General features: G+C 33.6%; 1 protein-coding gene across 8 annotated transcripts in view; it reads left to right on the forward strand.

The window, feature by feature from the left end:
- The window catches only part of TFPI (tissue factor pathway inhibitor), a 107,030-nt gene that overhangs the window by 13,784 nt on the left and 75,774 nt on the right, over positions 1-17,472 (forward strand). For 7 of the 8 annotated variants that reach the window (XR_009256821.1, XM_058711807.1, XM_058711781.1 and 4 more), the window contains exons 2-3: positions 8,663-8,795; positions 17,311-17,414. The gene's annotated coding sequence lies outside the window, so the exon portion shown is untranslated. The remainder of the gene's footprint in view (positions 1-8,662; positions 8,796-17,310; positions 17,415-17,472) is intronic. The other variant, XM_058711832.1, reaches the window with a different exon arrangement.

Genomic DNA, 17,472 nt, shown 5'->3' on the forward strand with positions numbered 1-17,472 from the left:
GAATAATGTTTTAGTTGGCAAAAATTTTATCCCATACATGCAAGTTTTTACTGAATTTAAGTAATGTTTTAAAACTAAACCGTATTCCTCTTTTTGGCTTTTAATTGATTATTGGGAAACTAAAGAACAAATAAAGAAAATAAAACAGTACATCATAATTAAAGTGTAGTTGTTACTCAAATTGTTTTGCAGACCTTCCAGTTGTATTAAAACTCACTTATTGGGGACACCTGGGTGACTCAGTCCGTTAAGTGTCTGACTGGGGGTCAGGTCATGATCTCACGATTTTGTGGGTTGGAGCCCTGCATTGGGCTCTGTTTGGATCCTCTCCCTCTTTCTCTACCCCTCCCCCATTTACTCACACATGTTTATTTTCCAAAAACAGCAGTAAATTATGTTGTTCTAATAAAGTCAATGCATTATGACAATTTTATGAAATAAAATGCCTGTATAAAGGGTGAAAAAAAGTTTCCAAATGGGATAATAGCTGTCATCTGGAATACCTGGCAAATGCAAATGTACAAACTCTCTGAAAAGATATATAAGCCAAGACAGGATTATCACAAATAATCTCACTGTGAAGCTGAAAACATTTTGAAAGTTATTTGTGTCATAAATAACCACTAGCAACCACATAGTCAACAGTCTTATTAGAGTACCTAAAACTTCAAAAAAAAAAAAAATACTAAAGAAAAAAAGGGCCAGAAAGTACATATAAAATCATTAAATAAAAAACAAGAAACGAAAAGCATAAAACAAAAAACACCAAATTATGAAAAAAGGCAGAGTTCAAAGAAAATCAAATAGAATTAAAATTAAAATACAAGCACAAAAATTAAAAATTTATTGAATTGGGGCACCTGGGTGGCTCAGTCAGTTAAGTGTCAGACTTCACCTCAGGTCATGATCCCACTATCAGTGAGTTCGAGCCCCGCGTCGGGCTCTGTGCTGACAGCTCAGAGCCTGGAGCCTGCTTCAGATTCTGTGTCTCCCTCTCTCTCTGCCCCTCCTCCTCTCATGCTCTGTCTCTCTCTCTCTCTCTCAAAAGTAAATAAACATTAAAAAAATAAATTAATTAAAAATAATAAGTATTGAATCAATCAAACAGCAGATTAGACACAGAAAGAATTAATGAACTGAGTATGAGACCTTGAGATATAACCCAGAATGCAGCACAGGGAGAAAAATAACCTTTTCTTCCTATTTCATTGAGAAAATAAAAGCCAATGGAAGAGAACTTCCAAATACACCCACCACCCTATCTGCCCATGTTATGCCACTCTACCCATGTACTCTCTAACACCAGCTACATAATTTGGGGGGCCTAGTAGCAAAAGGAAACTGTGGATCAGTTGATCAGAAGTTAAGATGGTGATAGCAGAGTATTAAATGAGGCATAGAACCCTTCTTAGTGCAGTGCCCTGCATGATTGCATCAGTCTCACTGGCATGAACCCAGCCTTTAACTCAACCTTTACTTCTGTTTTTATTAATGAGCTGCTTGTCTCTGAGCGAAGCTTAGTACATCTCCCAAGTCACTAAATCCCAGCTCTTCTTAGTTATTCAAGCTCGCTCTTCCCAAATTAATTTATTAATTCAATGCATTACCAGTCAACAGTAACTGGTTTTGAAGAAACCGGCACACCAATATTAAACTTTATATGGAAGATGTAAAGAGTGAAAAAAAAATAGCCGAAAGAACTTTGAAATGTTTGAAACAGAAGATGAAAATGAAGATTTCAAAGCTAAAGATTTAAAAGCAAAATTTTAGAAGAAAATGTAGAATAATATATTCATCCATGTTACGATAGGTAGAATTTTTTATATAAGATTTTTAAAGCACAAACCATTAAGGAAAAGACTGATATATTTACCTGCCTCAGTATTAATCCTTATTTGACAAAAAAACAAAAACAAAAACCACCTACTCTAAGCAAACCAGAAAGACAACACACATATTTGGAGAAGGCATCTCTCATTCATATAACCAATAGAAAATATTTCCCAAAATATATAAGAAACATTTATTATTTAAATAAAAATAAGACTGAGCTCGGGTGGCTCAGTCGGTTGGGTGTCCGACTTCGGCTCAGGTCATGATCCCATGGTTTGTGAGTTCGAGCCCCGTGACGGACTCTGTGCTGACAGCTCAGAGCCTGGAGTCTGCTTTGGATTCTGTGTGTGTCCCCCTCTCTCTGCCCCTTCCCTGCTCATGCTCTGTCTCTCTCAATAATGAATAAACATTAAAATTTTTTTTTAAATAAAAACAAGACAGAACAGCAAACTTAGTATTTTAAAGAGTCAAAGGATATGAACAGGCATTTCTCAGATCAGTAAATCAATAAATATGAATATTTCCTTACAAGAAATCTAAGAAATAAAAGCAAAATCAACAATAAGATGGCATTTCTTAATATCAGTATATCAGAAATTTAAAATTCTGACAACACTTTTTGGCAAGCATGTGGAGAAATAAGTAGTCTTATATAGTTCTGTGATGATCAATATAGAATACCTTGCATAACTAAAAAACCTCTTATTCTAACTAAAAAACCTCTTATTCTACAATGCAGCAATTCCAATCTTACATATCTATTTAGAACGTACGCTTAGATTTGTGCGGGGTGTCGTGTAAGAATGTTCACTAAAGCAAAAACAAGTGAAAGCAAGCTAATCAAACTAACTTCCCCTAAGCATAGAGATGAAAAAAATTAATTGCCTTTTTTAAATAAATGGAATACTATACCAAAGCAAAAGTGAAAGAAGGAGATCCACAAATGTAAATACATATACATTTCAGAAATGTAATCATGTGTGAAAAAATGTAGTTGCAAACGAAATAGAGTAATATACTATTTATGTATTTTTTAAAAAACAATTGGCGGGGGGAGGGGGGTTGCGGCATCTGACTGGCCCAGTCAGAAAAGCAAGAGACTCTTGGTTTTGGGGTTGTGAGTTTAAGTCCCGTGTTGGGTGGGGAGGTTGCTTAAAAATAAAATCTTAAGTAAAATAAAAAACAATTGGATGAATTATTTGTGTAAAAAATGATATATAGCAATGTACAACATCGTAAATGAAAAATATTCACCCCAACTTCATGATACTGACTACTAAAGAGGAAGAGAGACTGTGGAGTGGACTGGAGTTAAGGTTATTTCAGACAGTAAATAAATCTGGGTCCTTATTGATTATGAGTGGTACATGCTATCCACAAAGAATGAATAGAACAGTATCAGGAGAAATGTTTCAAGATGGAAAACAGCCCCCTAACCCATGTGCCATAAAAGAATGTTAATACCCACCGAAGATTATTTCCATGCTTAGTGACATGTAGATAATGAAGCCTGAAATATTACACTAAAGCAAATGCATATCAGTTGTCATCTATTTTTGTAAGAGGAAGGATACACTCCCTAAATAAGATAAACATGAAAAATCTAGATTGATCTTGTCACTTATGCATTTCATTACTTCAATTTTTGTGAGAGAATGAAAACCAAGTTTTGTCATACTTTCATGGTTTAGTCTTACTTTAGTCTTACTTTAATGAATGTCACCTGGATTCTGAATGACTTCAACATCAAAAGAAAGAAAAATGACTATTGTCAAAAAAGTGGAAATACTCTTCTCCGTCCAGATGGGTTTTTGGCAGGCACCTCACTTTCTAAACTGTCAAATGAATAACTCATATATGGATTTGACACAATCCTAGTAGAACTCAGAAAAAAAAAATCATGCCATGAAAATACCATTTCCTGAATTGGTTTTGCTTTTAATGGAACTGAATTTACAAGTACAGCACTTCTAATTAGCCTTGCTTTTCTGAGTGTGCAAAATGGACACTACCTGTTTATCACTATCTTTCCATTGGAATATAAGGGTTGTGGTTTTGTGATTGCTCATTACATGTTAAGGTACCAATTATTCAACCTTATTCTGCTTACTTTCTAGAATACCTTTCTAGCCTGAAACAACACTCAATTTAAATTTGTATTTTCCTTGTTTCTTCTTTTAATTATACTCATTAAATTCTGAGAACGCTATTACCTACATTGACATTTTCCTATTATTCTTCTGCTTCCTTTTGCCCCTTAAACATTTTCCCCAAAGCCAGATCTTTTCTTCAAGTCTTCTGATAAATCCCTCTGCAATTATGACTTTGTCCTACCCAAACCACATGTTATTCAGACAAAATTTGTCAACAAAGAAAATTGAGATAGTTTGTGCCATTACATGGCCAAAAGCTATGTCATATGCCTGAATATTTCCCCTGACCCCTTTGATGAAAAATGCACTTAAATGTAAGTTCCAAGAAAACAGCAATGTTTATCTGGTTTGTTCACTGCTATAGTCCCAGTAGTGGCATGTAATAGGTGGTCAAAAAATAGCTTATAAATGGATTATTCAGAAAACACCTGTTTGTATTGTGGTGAAGTAGAAAGCAGCAAAGCATTAATGATGACCATATGTTAAATATTAAAAGTTATTAATCACGTTAGTACATTATTGCAGAAGATATTTTCTATCCTACTTAGACAATATACTTCATAAAGATGAAGTTGTAAAATATGTTATAAAGCTATAATTTTTATAGGGCTGAAAGTTGGCAAAGTACCAAGGCATATCAATGTCTAAGGACATATCAGTTGAATTTATATTGTGCATATTTGGGTATCGCTTAAATTGTCCAGTGATGCTTTGAATGAATAACAAACTAGATGCATGCACAATTCATAAGTATTTATGTATTTATTTCATAGCATTGATCTTTCTTGACTTCATTTTAGCAAAATTAATAATTATAATCAACATATTGACAATTTTGTTCTACTTTAAGTATGTGAAATTTCAAATATTTTGTCAAATGTAAATTAAATCTAAACATTTAAAAATTTCATATTTTCAAAAAGTTTTTTCTTTTTTTTTTTTTCAACATTTTTTTTTTTTTTAATTTATTTTTGGGACAGAGAGAGACAGAGCATGAACGGGGGAGGGGCAGAGAGAGAGGGAGACACAGAATCGGAAACAGGCTCCAGGCTCCGAGCCATCAGCCCAGAGCCTGACGCGGGGCTCGAACTCACGGACCGCGAGATCGTGACCTGGCTGAAGTCGGACGCTTAACCGACTGCGCCACCCAGGCGCCCCAAAAAGTTTTTTCTTTTAGAGTAGTGAAATTTATTAAAATATATGTGCAAAGTGAACATTTTTAATGAATATCAAAATTTAAAAGAATGACTGAAATTTTAATAGGATTTTTTGAAAATATGACAACCTTACTAAGTGTTTAAAAGTAAATTTTCAGCAGTTCTGGTTTTTGGAGTTCATCTAGTTGCCAATGAAAATACTATTATTATACTTCACATTACATACAGACCTACGTATTAACAAATTTCATACTTATATGAATTATTTAACATACCAGACCCTTCCTCACACTCCATGTACAACTGGTCAAATACTCCATGAATCTGTGTGCTCCTCCAGAAATGGGCATTGGAATCAAATGAGAGGCCAGAGAAGCCAGTGCTACTGTGAAAATAATACATTCTGAGATCTATTCCATTCCTGCTACCTGAGACAAAGGATTTGACAAAGTAATTATTTTTGATTTTGTAATTAGCTGAGCACATCTGCCATTCAAATCCTCTCTGTGCGCAGGAACAGAAAAATGGGATCACTTGCAATTGGAGAAGTCTGCACATAACACCTGGATTAAATGATCAAAATGAACATCCATCATCAGTAATGAGACAAACCAAATCGCGTGCCCTCTGATGGAATGAAATGAGAACAAAACAGCCTCACTCATGTAATAGTCCAAGAAGAAATGCATAACCTAAATTAATTATGAGGAAATACGAGGCAAACCTAATTAAGGACATTCTAAACTTGCCTGTAAATTTCAAAGTGCCAATAAAAAACCGTGGTATGAAAAAATGCCTTATATCTTGATTTATGTCCTAATATGAAATTAACTCTAAGATATATGTTTTAAATTTTTTTAAAAAGGTGGAGAACTGTACCTCAATTTTGAAAAAAAGTTAGATACCTATATAAATAATTTCTAGAATGACAAAGAAACAGTTAATAGTGGCCACCTCTGGAGGTGGAATCAGGTGGAGAGAGAAAGATGTTTATTTTCTACTTCTACTTTCCACTCTTTTCTTTACTGTATGATTTATTTTTAAACTAAACAGACATTTTTTAAAAAATTTTTTTTTTATAACATTTTTTATTTATTTTTGGGACAGAGAGAGACAGAGCATGAACGGGGGAGGGGCAGAGAGAGAGGGAGACACAGAATCGGAAACAGGCTCCAGGCTCCGAGCCATCAGCCCAGAGCCTGACGCGGGGCTCGAACTCACGGACCGCGAGATCGTGACCTGGCTGAAGTCGGACGCTTAACCGACTGCGCCACCCAGGCGCCCCAACAGACATTTTTTTAAACGTTTAATAATTTTTAAAGTTTCTATGACTTGTAAATTTTGTTTTTGAGTCTTAGAAAATGGAAACTATTCTCAGGAAAAAAATATATTGTTTTAAATTATGTAACACAAGACTGATCATAGGTCATGGTACCTGAGGTGTCATTCCATCCTTAATCATTAACTAGCTATGGCTGTTAAGCAAAGGCACTTCAATTCTTTTAGATTTATTCATCTTTATAGATGAGATTTATAGGTGAAATTTCTTGTAATTATAACCTTAAATACTCTTAAGAATATATTAAGACATTTAACATGTTGTCAACAGAGGGCAGTAATTAACCACAAATAGTCCCATGTTTTCCATGAGCAAGAAATAAATCCTATTCATAGAATTTGAAGGAAGATAGTATTCAGAGTACCACAGTTTTTCTTGCTATTTTTTAAAAATTGTGATTATATTCCAGTTTTCTCCCATTCAAATAAATACTCCAAACAAACACTGCTTTTTCCCACTCAATCATGATCTCACAGTTGGTGGCTCTGAGCCCTGCATTGGACTCTATGCCTGCTTCAGATTTTGTGTCTCCCTCTCTCTCTGCCCCTCCCCTGCTTGTGCTCTGTCTCTCTCTCTCAAAAATGAATAAACATTAAAAAAATTAAAAGAAAAAAGGAAATGAGACACAAAAGATAAAAAGGGAAGAATATAAAGTGAGTTTCGTGATAAGGCAAGGCCTTGTTGACGGGAATTAGAACGTCATTTACTCTGCCTTCTGATCATTTGTGTGGTGCATGTCGATACAGTAGTGCCCACTGGAAAGATCAGAGACAAAGGATTACTACAGATTTGGATTTTAAACTATTCTAGGCTACTTACTGTCTGTACATGCTAAACTCTGGTGAACTGAATGAAACTTTCCAAAGCCTATATTCCTTCAAATCCAAAATAATAACAATAGCTACTTTAGAGGATTGTTTAAGGATTAAAATAATTATTTATAAAATATATAGGAAAATACTATATATATATATATAGTTGCTCAATAATGTTTATTAATATCATCATGATTATTGTTGCTATTATATTATCATACAGATCTCCTTGTTTTAGTACAACTTAGTCTGATAGAGGAAATACTGCATTTTATCCTTAAACATATATATTTATGTACAAATAAATATATATAACTATGTATTGTAAAACCTAGGATTGCAAATAACTTATTCTATAAGTGTTCCACAAGACGAGCAAACATTTCTAATAAATTTTAACTTGATAAACGAGCAATGTCTTGCAATACAAGTAGTACATAACACTGAATGTCACATGATCACAACTAAGCCAATGGTTCTTGAAATTCTCTTTGATATACAAGTGCTTTGGATTACAAGCATGTTTCTGGAATGAATTATGCTTGCAAACCAAAGCTTTACTGTGTGTGTGTGTGTGTGTGTGTGTGTGTGTGTGTGTGTATACGTATAATGTATATGCATGTGTATATATGTATGTACATATTCCTTTAACAAATAATAACATTGTGTTTTTATGAACCAAATTTTGGGAATTTGGTACATGTTTTAATAGTTAAAAATGAATATCAGTTTACCTTTTACCTCAATTTTAAACCTTTTACGAGAGAAAAACCTGGGATACTCGATGAGAACTTTTTGTTGTTTATAAATCAAAAAAATATGCATGTTAAAAATGTGAAAAATGATTAAAGAATATAGATAGCACTTCACAAAAGAAAAAATAAAAATGATGGGGTGCCTAAGTGGCTCAGTTGGTTAAGCATCCAACTCTTGGTTTCTGCTCAGGTCATGATCTCACATTTCGTGGATTCTAGTGCCGTGTCTGGTTCTGCACTGACAACGCAGAGCCTGCTTGGGATTCTCCCTCTCTCTCTGCCTTCTCTTTCTCTCTCTCTCTCTCTCTCTCTCTCAAATATGAATAAACATTTAAGAAAAAAAATATTTTTAAGAAAATGAACATTCAACTTCGCTGTTACTCAATGGACTGCAAATTAAAATTTTTTCACATTTTGCCTATAAAACAGAAAACAAACTTTTTAAAGGTACCTTCGAGGGAGTTGGTATATGAGTACTCTCATAAGGTGTGAAGCTCAATTGGTTACACATTTATTTGAAAATATAACTGTAACCATGACATTCTATCCTAAAAGGTTTAAAAAATTAATCGAGATGTGAATTGAACAAGAATTTGTTTTTACTTTTTAGATATTGAAATCAGTGAAAACCTCTAGAAGATAAACTTACACAATTTTGTATAAATTAAAGAAATAGAATTTTACATGAAGCTCTTGGAATAACTTCTTTCTAATCCCCGCTTTAAAAGAAGATATTTTATAAGGTGTGATTTTTCTTTTGTTCTCTGTAATCCTTGTTTACTGAATAGGAATTGTCATCATTAGTGACATCAGCTTATTGTTCTAAAATGAAGGTTTCAAGAAGACAAGGCTTTTACCTGTCTAGTTCTTTATTCTAGAATAGTTTGTCATATAGTTAGTACTCAATAAATATGTCCATGTTGTGTATGTACATGCTGTTTTATTTGACACTGAAATTTTTCCTAAGAAGTTTATAAGTAAAAATATTTTAATAAAAATATATAAACTTATGAGAAGTAACTTCTTAAATTTCTAAAAAAAGTTTATCTGTTAGCAATATTTTTATGATTCTTACAAAAAAATCTAGTCAAACTCTGACTACCAACCATTCTTGCTTTTGTAGCTGTGTCTTGTATCATTAGACAAAGGGAGATAGATAATCACAAAACCTCACTGGTGAGCCATTATTCTTCAGAATTACAAATGACACTGAGCAGTATGTTTTTTTCTGGTTCTTTTTAGAAAAGATTAGTGAAAACACAAATATATACTTAATAAAGAGATTAAAATGGTTTTGGTTTAAGTAAAATAAATATTTTGAATGAAACATTATTATCCAAATAGTTATTTCATGTAAGTCACATAGAAATTTAAGTGATCAGGATAAAATTAAAAAAAGACAGTTGATATGCAATTTCTTTGTAACCCATTACCTGGTATCATTTCAAACATTTTTTTGAGATATATTATCACAAACATAATTTTTAGACCCTAATATAATACAGATACATTCTAATACACGTATGTACACATTTATATATAGCAGTTAGACTAATTTTACTCAGATGAACTTGAACTCTCGTCTAAGTCTTGTTTTTAAATAGACTTACCAAAGTTTTATACATTTTCTCCTCTACCTAAAGCTCAACAACTCTATTCCACCTTTATAACTTTTTCTAATACTGTAATAACCTAGAAGAAATATTATCAGATAAGCATCTCTACAGTTTTTAATTCCATCCTGTCACATTCCAAGAAAAGAATCTTAGTTCCTGGGAGACAAATGTTCTTCCAGTGTCATAGTATTATTGGAAGATGCAGCCATTTGCCTAATAAAATACAGAGGTCCATGGATCTGTGGCAACAACCTGGCTGACTTCATGAAGTAAACAAGCCTCACACCTTTGACATAAAATAATAAAATACATAAATGATGCCAATATGGTGGCAGGGACTACAGGCTTTAGAATATATTTCTGTGGAATTTAGGTCTTTTACATTCATTTAAAAGCCTGCAGCTTTCTAACAGCAGGATATTGACTTACTAAATAATGAAACATTTGTAATTAAATAGCATGGAACTATTAAAGTAATGTATTAGAAGGGTGCCTGAGTGGCTCAGTCCGTTGAGCCTCCAACTCTTGGTTTCAGCTCAGGTCTTGATCTCACAGTTTGTGAGTTGGAGCCCCACCTCAGGCTCTGTGATGACAGTGCAGAGCCTGCTTGGAATTTCTCTCTCCCTCTCTCTCTGTCTCCCTGGCTTGCTCTCATGTGCTCTCTCTCTTAAAGATTATATACTGTACAAAAACATGTTAAATGATTAAAAACAGACTATATACAGATAGACACAATGTAATCTCATTTTGAAAACAGAAATGTATAATGTACATGCATGTGTATAGAGCTATCCATGACAGAGAATATATAAAATAAGTTTTGTAATGCCTAGAGTTGGGCAATATGTATGAGTAATGTGTGTGGTTTTTTTGTTTTTTTTTTAAGTTTATTTTGAGAGAGAGAGAGAGAGAGACATACGGAGAGGGAGAGAGAGCATGAGTGGGGGAGGAGCAGAGAGAGAGAAAGGGAGAGAGAGAATCCCAAACAGGCTCTGCCTTGTCAGCACAGAGCCCGATGAGGGGCTCTAACTCACAAACTGTGAGATCATGACTTGACCCAAAATCAGGAGTCGGAAGCTCAATCAACTTAACCACCCAGGCGTCCCTATATGAATAAAGTTTTATTTGAGTTTGGTCTTTTCTGTACTTTTCTTATTTTCTATAATTAACATATACTTTTATTTCATTAGGTATTTCACTGATATTTTATTTTATTTGAAATGAAAACCATTTGAAAGAATGTCCACTTTCTATATTTAGATGAACTTTGTGGAGAAGCCACCTAGCAGGTCCAAAGCTTGCAGAGTAGAATTTCAGAGAAAGAATATGGGACATACTATCAGTTGGTGCAGGATCAGGCAGCTGGGTAGAATCCCCAAAAGTGATTAGTTTTGCCAGGATTTGGCTCAAAGTAGAATGATGGTTCTAATGCAAAGATTTTGCCCTCCAGGAGATATTGCAAATGTCTGGAGATATTTTTAGTTGTCACCATTAAGAGGAAATTGCTACTGGCATCTGATATATAAAGACCAGTGATGTTGCTACAATGCACAGGAAAGCCCACTGCAACAAAGAATTCTCTGTCCCAAAATGTCAATAGTAGAAAGGTTGAAAACTTGGGATAAATGTAAAATGTAACCGCTGAGAAGGCCAATAAATTGGGAGAAAGCTGTAATGAGTTAAGTTGGCTATGCTATTACCTTTGTGCAGAAACTGAAACCTTCTCGAAATGACCTTCTGTACTTATCTGAAAGAATGAGCTAAGAGTCTAAGAACCTGGGTCTCCCTTAGTTTAGTTGATCTTTGCGTGGAGAGCTGAGATTACAATCAAAGAAAGCATGAGGATAGTTGGCTGTTGTCTTGTGTTCTGAAATTCAGGGCAAGATCACATTATCTAATCATCCAGGCTCTCTGAGGGCGGGATCTATCAAGGGATTGTGTGCTTTTCCCGGTGCTGCATTGTATTTGTTCCAAGATTTATACTTCGATATTGCAAGACTTAACACTGGTGTCGAGATTACATGTCAAGAATGCTATTACAGCTTTTAGTTTATTTGTCACCCAGTTCAGAGTAAAATAAGTTGATGCTTCCATCTATAAAGAGCAAAGTAGTACCAAAGGAAGTTTATTTATTTATTTTCGTCACAAGAAAAAAGAAAATGGAGGCAAAAGGAAACCCATTGCTAGAGTAAAATTCTAAAGATGTTTGTTGCCCTGCGAGCATGGGACAGGCAGCCAAAGAGAGTGCTATGTTAAAATTCACGCATCTTGCCAAGGTTAGTCACCTCCTTTGTGAGAAAGGCTATTAAAAGAAAAATCAGTACATTTAGAAGAGGAGTGCTTTTCCTAGATCCAAAGAGTTGTTATAGTAGCACCTATCGGCTATCAATTCTATGAAACTGGTAGTGAAGTTAGCCAGGAAACTTTTTTTCTGCCTTTCATGTACATTGACTTTGAAAATTATATTATAAAAGAGAACAGCCTCATTTTATAAAAGACTCTCTACTCTTTCAGTCACACTGTGATAAAAATGGTCAAATGGAATAATGTTTCAGAACTTTTCCTTTTTTTAATGTTTCATTGATGCCAAACTTTTTGCTTTCATTTAGGCAGATTTTAGAATTTTAAAAATTAAAAATTTTGAGAAAATGAACAGTGAAAATGTCCTCTTTCTAGTCTTTTGTTGTTATATGTCCTTATTGATTTTTAACTTAAATATACATATCAAGGAAAAGGAAAAGAAAATACCAAGCATCCAAGTAATTATCATCTAGAATTCATATATGCTAACATTTTCATCACATTTTCTATGTATTTACATTATGGTGCATATTATTTTAGATAAAATATAGTATTATGTAGTATTTTTATATAAAAGATACAAAATATTACAAATACCATTGAAGGTGAACAATTTTTATAGGCTTTTCCAGTTGTATTCCTCTCCTTTCCTTTTTAGAACAACCAAAATAAATGTGTGTCCTTTTACTACATATATATCTTTATTAAATATACAGTATTACTTGTGTGTATTTCCAAAGTTAAGTAAATGATAGTCTTGATTTTGAATTTTTCTTAAGATTTTATTTTTAAGTAATCTCTACACCCAACATAGGGCTCAAACTTACAACCCCGAGATCAAGAGTCACATGCTCTACCAGCTGAGCTAGCCAGGTGCCCCACATTTTTTACTTACTGATATATTCTTAAGTTCTCACATGTTTATACATATTCATGAACACCTACTTTTCCAAATAGTATTCCATCAAATGGATATTACAATGTATTTATATATGCCATATTTATTGATTTTTAAATTGTTTTTTACATTTTTACAAAAATATTGCACTTGATATTGTAAATATCTATTGGTGCACAAAAACAGTATGTAATTTTTTTTTAGAATAGAGGTAGAATTTATAGGTTAGAGATTATACATAATTTTAAAAAGTACTAATGCGGCTTTGTGAAAATTTTTTTCTATTTTACTAAGAAGGACAATAAATATTAATTATTTAAAAAATTTTTAATGCTTATTTATATTTGAGAGAGAGAGAGACACACACAGCACGAGAAGTGGAGGGGCAGAGAGAGAGAGGGAGACAGAGAATCCAAAGCAGGCTCCAGGCTCCGAGCTGTCAGCATAGAGCCTGACCCGGGGCTAGAACCCATGAACCGTGAGATCATGACCTGAGCTGAAGTTGGATGCTTAACCAACTGAGCTACCCAGGTGCCCCAATAAGTATTTATTATTATGGTTATGGAAACATACAAGAAAGGTAACATAATCTAAAACAGAGAGATAGTCTTACCTAATAGTTAGGACTATATGCTCAGAATTCAAACTATCTGGATTCAAATCCCACTTTCATTAATTAGCTGTTTGAATTTGCACAAATGAATGAATCATTTATCTTTATCTCCAAATAGGAAAATAAGACCCATCTCATGATGGTGATGGACACCATCATGAGATGGGCCTTAAATATGGCACATGCAGAATAATACCTGGCACTAAGTAAGCCTTAAATAAATATTAACTATTGTTGTTATGTTTGTTATTTATACTATTGTTTTTACATGTGTAGCTATATTATCCTTACTATTAATCAAGGCATAAGAAGGACTCAAGAGTTTTGAATACTGGAGGTAATTCTCTGGGTCTTTTAGTCCAGTTGTTTCATCTAATGTCAGGATGTCTTTTGAACAGCTTCCACATGTCACTTTCCCTCCCTTATTTCTGCTAGGAGTGAACATACTCTTTATCATAGAACAGCTCATCCTATCTTTTTAAACTATAATTGGTAGGAAAGTTATCCTAATTTTAAGCTAAATATATATGTCCCCATTATCTTCATTCACCTAATTATTCTGGAGCAAACTAGATTAAATTTACTGTCATTTCTACACAACCATCTCCTGAATACTTTAAGATAATAAATACAATGACTCTCCCCACCCTTTCAGTTTCTATTTTGAAAATTAAATATTCTGGGTTTAATCAAAATGTTTTAGACATAAGTACTTTTAAAATATCTTAAGTGTATGCCTTAAAAAATACTAGGTTTTATCTCACTACTCTGAACACATTCTGCTTTGACAATTGTTCTCCTAAACTATGGTCCAAATATAAGAGCAAAATACTGCAACACTGCAAAGGGAAGTGGGAGTATTACTTTCCTTATGCTAGATGATATAGATCAATTATTGTGACCTAAGATTGTATGATACCTTTTTAACAGTCATGTCACTTCCATAGGAGTTACTTCAGAGGCAGATGTATGATGAATCTTACACACATCAATGAAAAGCAACAGAATTTACTCTTTATTCACATTTTAGAGATACAGATATACATTCCAGATTCTCTCAGAAGGAGTTAGACAAACTAAATATGATTAGGAAAAAAAATCACATTAATGAAAGTAAAGTTCTAACTAATCTTACCATGCTATCTAATAGAATATCTGATTCTAAAAACCTAGAAAGAAGAAGCTAGGAATTCAACTTGTTTTGTTTTTCCTCTGAGACATTACATTTTAAAAATATCAATAAGTAGGGGCGCCTGGGTGGCTCAGTCAGTTGAGTGTCCAACTTCAGTTCAGGTCATGATCTCATGATTCGTGGGTTCAAGCCCCACGTCGGGCTCTGTGCTGACAGCTCAGAGCCTGGAGCCTGCTTCGGATTCTGTGTCTCCCTCTCTCTGTGTTCCTCCCCTGCTCTCACTCTGTCTCTCTCTCACTCTCTCAAAAATAAATAAAGATATAAAAAATAATAATAAATAAAAATAAATAAATAAATAAATAAAGATATCAATAAGTAGCAATAACTGTGAAATGCAATGTTTAAGCACAGATGATGGAAAGATTTAGCTTTCCCTATTTTTTTAGTTAATTTTTTTTTTGTCTGATGAGAAAAATCATTTGCTCAAGATGTCTGCCTATTAATAATGTAAGTTATAACTGAGAGTCCTGTGGAGACTCTCTTGAGAATGCTAAATAACCCTCAACCATGCGTAGACCTTCAAGTTCCCACTGTTACCACTACTTCTCAATAACCATTCTCATAAAAAAATAAGAAAATATATACTATTAATTAAAACATGAACTAGACAAAACAAAAGTAATATAATGATTCCAGTTCTCAAGTTTGCATTTATGCACTCATTCTGATTTCCATGTGAAAATTCAGTCTAGTCTGAGAAGAATTTATTTTTCTGTAGATGCAGTCAGCTTGTGACCATAAAATTCCTAAAAACCTTTTTGTTATGATTATACTGCTAACAAGAATTTGTTTTAATCCACAACATATTTCAAATTGATTGGTGCTTAATTTTGTTTATACTGTTGTTTACCATCAGTAAATTTCCAGAAAGCATTTCCCCCCTAATACTTCATACCCTACAATGAACTGCATAGGAAGAAAAGGAAAAAAAAAAAAAAAAAAAAAGGGAATAGGGCTCCAGAAAGACAGAAGGAATGAGGTCCAGGGGTCTAATTTTAGTAACCAGGTATCCATAGTTCTGTATTCAAGGTTATGTAATATAATAATATGGATGCAGTCAAGATAATATATCTATGAGGGAAGAAGATATATAAGTAGAGTGTATATTATGCATTTCTACTTAAGTTAACACTTGATAGCAAAGTACCCCCAAATTTACAGGGTTTTTAGCAAGAAAGCGTTTATTTTCACTCACCTTTGTGCGTTGTATGATCTAGATCATGTGGGTCAGGAGAGTCATTTGTCAGAGAAAATGAAAAAAACAAAACTACAGAATCATAAAATTCATAAACTTCTCATAAAACTCATAAAAATCTACTTACCTATTACTTCTTTGTTTTTTATCTGCTCATTCTATGACCCAAACCTAGCAATATAGCAAAACTTGATGTCAATGTGGAGGGAAAATATCCTCTTGTCTCTTGGTTATCAAGGAAGGACTCTGTGGGAGGTGCAGCAAATATGTTTGAACAAATAATATAATTTACCACAGAGAAAAGTAGACAAAGAAGCTAAGTGTTCCCTTACTCCCTGACATATGTCTAAGCCCCTACTTCCCTATGAGAAGAATTGCTTTTAGAAAACTCCTTTCAGAAATTAAGAAAATTGAGATACTTCATGGTTAAAACAAACCAAACCAAAACGAATTTTCGTATCAGTAAAAATAGGGGCTTGAGAGTTAATTAGTTTTGTTCATAAAATTTTGTTCATAAATAGAAGCAATTTTGTACCCATGTTTGTATGTGTCATACCTATTACACAGAGTTTCTCTGGATACATTTTGATAAAATTTAGATGCCATTCTTTTTTACATTTGAAATCTGAAAATGTGTATGGTTTCCATTTGCTGATCAGTTTTCAGAAATTCATTCTCGGGAAAGTGAACTACAAGCTGTCCATGGTTTATATTCTAGATAAAGGATGAAGGCTGAGACAAAGAATTGAAGCTCAAACACTCATCCCTTGCCGAATCCAACTCAAGACCTTTATAGTCACACTTTGTGACTTTGTGATAAGTAATTGGTTGAAATATAAAGCAATAGAATGTCTAATCTTTCACATACTTTAGAGTAAACAGACATGAATAAAATAGTTGTTCAATGTGATACAACTTAATTTCGTTTTAGATGTTTATCAAAACTTCTGTATAATTTGGTTTTTGACATCCTGTCTAATTTTGTTCTCTGTCCTACAGCAGAGAACTCTTCTCATAGTTCCTCATAGTGTACTCTTCTCATAGTTCCTTCAAGGAATTAATTTCCTTCCATATTTGTCTCACCCATCTAGTTAGTTACCTGAACTTGTTGAAACATTCAGTATATTTTAATGGAAAAGATTCTTAATGGGTAAATTAGGAAATGTTTTCTGATATATAGAACAAGTAAAGAAAAAAAAAGACTATTTCCTAGCTTGGATATGAATTAAACAAACTCCTAGTAAGAGCCTGGAATGTTATTTGTGTTGTGTGGTGGTTGGAAAGCAAAAGTGAACAGAATGGTAAGGAATGAAAAGGAAAGTACCTTAGTATTAGGTGGGCAGTTGAAAATCCAGATGCTGATTAGATACAAAGAACTTTAAGATACAATGGCAAAGAGTCAAATTGTTGGTGAGAAAAATTTTTTTTATCCGACTAATTTAGACTTACACTGACTTGTACACAGTGGAATGGCAAGCTGGTGGCAGAACTACAAGAGGGAGCGCACGTAATCCTCAGAGAAGAGAAAATGTGAGTCCACAAAGCAGGTTAGTGACAGATTATCTTATCTTAATAATAATTGACCTTCATGTCCCCAGGTTGTCT

The sequence above is a fragment of the Neofelis nebulosa genome, chromosome 2 (genome assembly GCF_028018385.1).
Source record: "Neofelis nebulosa isolate mNeoNeb1 chromosome 2, mNeoNeb1.pri, whole genome shotgun sequence".
Lineage (NCBI taxonomy): Eukaryota > Metazoa > Chordata > Mammalia > Carnivora > Felidae > Neofelis > Neofelis nebulosa.